The following is a 6,078-nucleotide window of genomic DNA, read 5'->3' as shown; positions in this document are numbered from 1 at the left end:
TGTCAGCTGTATTGTTTTGTGGTGAGGCCTCTCTAGCTTGTAGATGACTGCCTTTTCACTATGATCTCACATGGCTTTTCATTGGTATATGAAGAAGCAGAGAGAGTGAGTGAGCTCTCTGGTGCATCTTTTGTCTTTTGGGTTTACTGAGCGATAACTGATAAATAAGCCTAAGGTATACAATATGGTGTTTTCATATACATACACATTGGGAAATAATTACCACATTCAAGCTAATTAACATCACCCACATAGTTAATTAACTTTTGTGTGTGTTAAAGAGAGAACAATTAAGATCTACACTCAGCAAATTTTAGGTATACAAACCAATACATAGCATATCAAGTATGAAATACGGTATTATCTGTAGTCATCCTGTTGCACATTAGATATCCTGAACTTATTTATCCTGTGAAGACAGAATCTTGTATCCTTTCACCAACATGTTTTCCTTTCCCCTGTCCCCTGTTTCCTGGTAAAAACAATTATACTCTCTGCCTGTTAAGATTTGGTTTTTAGAATTTCACTTATAAATGAGAGCACACAGGAATTATTTTTCAGTCTTTGACATATCACTTGCATAATGTCCTCCAGTTTCATCCATATTGTCTCAAAGGATAACACTGCCTTCTTTTCTAAGGCTGACTAATATTCCACATTTTCGTTATCTACTTATTCATCAGTAGATACTTAGGTTGTGTTCGTTGTGTGACTATTGTGAATAATACTGCAGTGATATAGGAGTGCAGGTATCTCCTGCAGGAGTGCAGATGATGATTTCATTCCCTCTAGAAATATACTCAGAAGAAATTTCTGAGTGTTTCCTATGATAGTTGCTTTTTGAGTTACCTTCAGTGTTTTCATAGTGGCTGTACAAATCTACATTGCCATTAATAGTGCACAAAGGTACTCTTTGCTTTATACATCTTTGTCAATACTTACCTTTTTCACAGTGGCCCATCTAACAATGGTAGGTGAAAATATATTGTTTTCATGCTTTGTCAAAGATTAGTTGACCATACATTTGTGGGCCCAATTCTGGGGTCTCTCTTCCATTCCATTGGTTTATGTGTCTGTTTTCGTACGGAAACCAATTTGACAATAAATTATGTTTAAAATATTGCTTTCATTTGCATTTCCATGATGGTTGGTGATGTTGAAAATCTTTTCACACTATTGTTGGCCATTGTGTGTCTTTGGAAAATGTCTATTCAGATCCTTTATCCATTATTTCTACTTGGGTTATTTTCTTGCTGATGAGTTGTTTGAGTTCTTTCTATATTTTGGATATTAACTCCTTATCAGATATATGCTTAGCATGTATTTTCCCATTCTGAAGGCTGCCTCTTTGTTTCCCTTACTAAGGAGAGTTTTTAGTTTGAGAAAATCCTTTTTTTTTTTTTTTTTTTTTGATTTATTTTGCTTTTGTTGCTTTTGCTATTTTGTCATATCCAAAAAAATCACTGCCGGTCTTAAGAAGCATTTTTCTGTGTTTTCTTCTAGAACTATTACAGTTTCAAGTAATTTTTAAATTCCTTAAAATTTAATATTTAAATTGCAGTCAGTTAACATACAGTGTTATATTCGTTTCAGGTATACTATCTAATGATTCAACAATTCTACACACAACTCAGTGCTCATCACACCAAGTGCACTCCTTAATCCCCATCATCTTTTTCACTCATTCCCCACACTCCTCCCATCTGGTAATCATCAGTTTGTTCTTTAGAGTTAAGAGTCTGATTCTTGGTTTGCCACTCTCTTTCAGTCTCTTCCTTGCTGTGTTCATTTGTTTTGTTTCTTAAATTCCACATGTGACTGACACCATACAGTATTAGTTTTTCTCTGACTGACTTATTTTGCTTAGCATAATAGTCTATAGCTCTATTCACATTGTTACAAGTGGCAAGATTCATTCTTTTTTTAATGACTGAGTAATATTTCATTGTATATGTATACCATATCTTCTTTATCCATTTATCAGTCAATGGACATTGGGCTCTTTCCATAATTTAGTTATTGTAGATAATGTTGCTATAAATTTCAGGTTGCATGTGTCCCTTCAAATCAGTATTTTCGTATTCTTTGGATAAATACCTAGTAGTGCAGTTTCTAGGTCATAGGGTCATTCTATTTTTGACTTTTTGAGGAACCTTGATACTATTTTCCAGAGTGTCTACACCAGTTTGCATTCCCACCAGCAGTGCAAGAGGGTTCCCCTTTCTCCACATGCTCACCAGCATCTGTTCCCTGGATTGTTAACTTTAATGGTGATATCTCATCATGGTTTTGATTTGAAGTTCCCTGATGATGAGTGATGTTGAGCATCTTCACATATTTCTATATATTGCCATCTATAATGTAGTCTTCACAAAAATTTCTATTTAGATTCCTTGCCTATTTTTAATTGGGCTGTTACTCTTTCTGAGGTCATATTTATAAGTTCTTTATATGTTTGGATATTAACCTTTTATTGCATATGTTTTGTTAAATATATTCTCCCATTCAGTAGGTTACCTTTTTCATTATGGACACTTTCTTTAGCTGTGTAAAACATTTTTACTTTGGTGTAATCCCAATAGCTTAATTTTGCTTTTGTTTCCCTTGCTAAAGGAGACATCCCTAGAAAAAATATTTCTATGGCTAATGTCAAAGACATTACTAGCTATGTTTTCTTATAGGAATTTTACAGTTTCAGATCTCACATTTAGATCTTAATTCGTTTAGAGTTTTGTTTTTTTCTGTATGGTATAAGAAAGTGGTCTAGTTTCTTTTTTCTTTTTTGTGCATGTTGCTATCCACTGTATCCAACCCCATTTAAAAAAAAGGAAGGAAGGGAGGGAGGGAGAGAGGGAGGGAGGGAGGGAGGGAGAGAGGGAGGGAGGGAGGGAGGGAGGGAGGGAGGGAGGGAGGGAGGGAGGGAGGGAGAAAAGATTTTATTTTAAGTAATCTCTGCACCCAAAGTTGCATGCTGTATTAACTGAGCCAGCAAGGTGCACCCCCCAACACCACTTGTTGAAGAGACTGTCCTTTTCCTATTGTATATTCTTGCCTCCTTTGTCATAAGTTACATTGACCCTAAAAGCATGGATTTATCTCCCGAGTTTCTATTCTTTTCCATTGATCTATGCATCTGTTTTGTGCCATTACCACACTATTTTGATTACTGTAACTTTGTAGTGTATCTTGAAATCTAGGATTCTGATACCTTCAGTTTATTCTTCTTTTCAAGACTGTTTTGGTTATTTGGGTCTTTTGTGGTTCAGTACAAACTTTAGGGTTAGTTGCTTTAGTTCTGTTGGTACTTTGATAGGGATTGCTTTAGATCTGTAGATTGCGTTGGATAGTATAGACCTGTTAACCACATTGGTTTTCTACTCTGTAAACATGGAATATCTTTACATTTGTTTGTGATTCCTTCAGTTTCTTTTCACCAATACGTTATAGTTTTGGGAGTACTGGTCTTTTACCTCTTCTTCTTTATTCCTAGATATTTTATTATTCTTGGTGCCTTGTAGATGTGACTGTTTTCTTGTTTTCTTTTTCCAGTGCTTCATTATTAGTGTATAGTATGCAACAGATGTCTGTATATCAATTTGTATTCTGTGACTTTGCTGAATTCATTTACTAGTTTTAATAGGTTTTTTTTTTGGGGGGGGGGAGGAATATTTAGGGTTTTCTGTGTCATCACATCGTGTCATCTGCAAATAGGGAAAGTTACTTCTTCCTTACCAACTTACATGCCTTTATCTCATTTTCTTGCCCAATTGCTTTGGTTAGTATTTTCAGTACTTTGTTGGATAAAAGTGGTGACATTGGACATCCTGATCTTTTTACTGACTTTACAAAATGACGACAACAACAACAACAATAACAACAGCAGCAACAACAACAACAACAAAACCCTCAGTGTCTCCTGGTTGAGTATGATGTTAGCTTTTGAGTATGACTCAGGATTTCTGCTTCCTTCAGTTTTATGTTCCCTTTCTCTCTCTTTTCCTTCTGGGATCCCATAATGCAAATGTTGTTACGTGTGATGGTGTCCCTGAGTTCCCTTAACCTATTCTTCTTCTTCCTGTCTTTGATTTGGGTCCAGCTTGGTTGCTTTCTGTGTTGCTTTACTGTCTTTCAGCTTGTGAATCCATCTTCTGCTTCCTGTAATTTGCCATCGATTTCCTCTAGTTTATTTATTTATTTTTTTAATTTCACTGAGTTCTTATCTCTGATTGGTTATTTATTTATTTTTTTTTATATGTTCTCTCTCTTTGTTGGAGCTCTGACTAGTGTCCTCCACTCTTTTCTCAAATCCATTGGTTATCTTTCTTACCATTACTTTGAATTCTCTGTGAGGCATATTCTCATCTCTGGGCCAGCTAGCACTTTTACTATGGTTTTGTCCTATTGTTTCACTTGGATCATATTCCTCTGTCTCCTCATTTTGTCTCACTCTTTGTGTCTGTTTCTCTGTGTTAGGAAAGTCAGCTCCATCTCCTACTCTTGAAAGTAGGGGTCTTATGAAGAACAGGTCCTGTAGTGCCCTGCAGTTTGATGCGCCCTGATCACCCTGGCACTACAGGGGGTGTCTTCTGTGTTTGTTGCATGCACCCTACTCCTGTAGCTGAGCTGTGTTTGCCTTCAGCCTACTCATATGCAGTGGCTCCCTTTGTGGCAGTCAGACCAGATGTCTGCCTGTGAGTCCTCTATTGGGGCTGTCATAGAACCGAACCATGTCTGGTTAGCTTTACCTCTCCCCAAGGCAGGAGTGACTTTGGAGTAGTGGTCACTCTTGGGGCTGCCTGCTGTCAGGCACCACTGTGAAGGGCCGCATGTGGAATGGGGCATGTTCTGAGATTAGCAAACAAATTTTCCCACGTACCCCAGGAACTTTTTAAACTGCTGCTTCTGTGCTGTGTCTCAACAGTGTTGTTTGTTTTGCTGTCTTTTCCTGGGTAGGGATTCCAGTCACCCTCCAGTTCTCTAAGAGCCAAGTGCGCTGAGTTTTAAAGTATCTGGAGTTAAGTCACCCTGCTTGTAAAAACTCAAGCAGTTAAGTCCTACTGGTTTTCAAAGCCAAATATTATGTACTGGTCTTCTGACTGCAGGTTACTCAAGTCTTGGGGGCTTTGAGTGAGGTCCCTTCCTTTCCCTTCTCTGTGCTTCTGTTATCCCTATTTGCAATTAGTCTTGACAGAGATTTGGTTCCTAATGGGTTATCTGACCCTCCTACTGTTTTCTGATATGGCCTCCTCTGCGATTAACTGGAAAGACTGTTCTGGGGCTTTGAGTCATTTTCTGGGTTAGATGTATCAGGGGGATGAGGTGAGCTTAGGATCCTCACACTCTGCCATTGTCTCAGGCTCCCAGCGGTACAGCTTTACTCTAAATACTGCTTTTGCTGTATCCAGTAAATTTTGGTTTCTTGTGTTTTCATTTTCATTTGCTCAAGACACTTTTTTGTTTTCCCCATTGATTTCTTACTGACTCATTGGTTGTTTAGGAATCTGTTGCTTACTTTCCACATGTTTATGAATTTTCCAGTTTTATTATGATGGATTTCCAGTTTCATACCATTGCAGTCAAAAAGATATTTGATATGGGCTTTAATTTTCTTAAATTTTCAAAATTTGGTTTATGTCCTAACATATGACCTGTTTTGTGTATGATTGAGAAGAATATGTATTCTGCTACTATTTTTTAAATGTTTCTTTTTGAGCGATAAAGAGTGTGAACGAGGGAGGGGCAGAGAAAGAGGAAGACACAGAATCCAAAGCAGGCTCCAGGCTGTGAGCTGTCAGCACAGAGCCCAACACGGGGCTCAAACCCACAAACGTTGAGATCATGACCTGAGCCAAAGTCAGACGCTTAACCAACTGAGCCACCCAGGACCCCTGCATTCTGCTACTACTTGACAGACTCTTTGGCATATGTCTTTTGGGTCCATTTGGTCTATTGTGTTTTTCAAGTCCAGTCTTTATTTGCTGTCTGGATGATCTATCCATTGTTAAAAAGTGGCTACTAACATACCTACTACTATTACATTGCCTTCTAATTCTTCCTTCAGATATATTATTTGCTTTA

The sequence above is a fragment of the Panthera pardus genome, unplaced genomic scaffold, assembly GCF_024362965.1.
Source record: "Panthera pardus isolate Hobbes unplaced genomic scaffold, ASM2436296v1 HiC_scaffold_363, whole genome shotgun sequence".
Classification (NCBI taxonomy): Eukaryota; Metazoa; Chordata; class Mammalia; order Carnivora; family Felidae; genus Panthera; species Panthera pardus.
Note: the sequence above shows the minus strand (reverse complement) of the source record.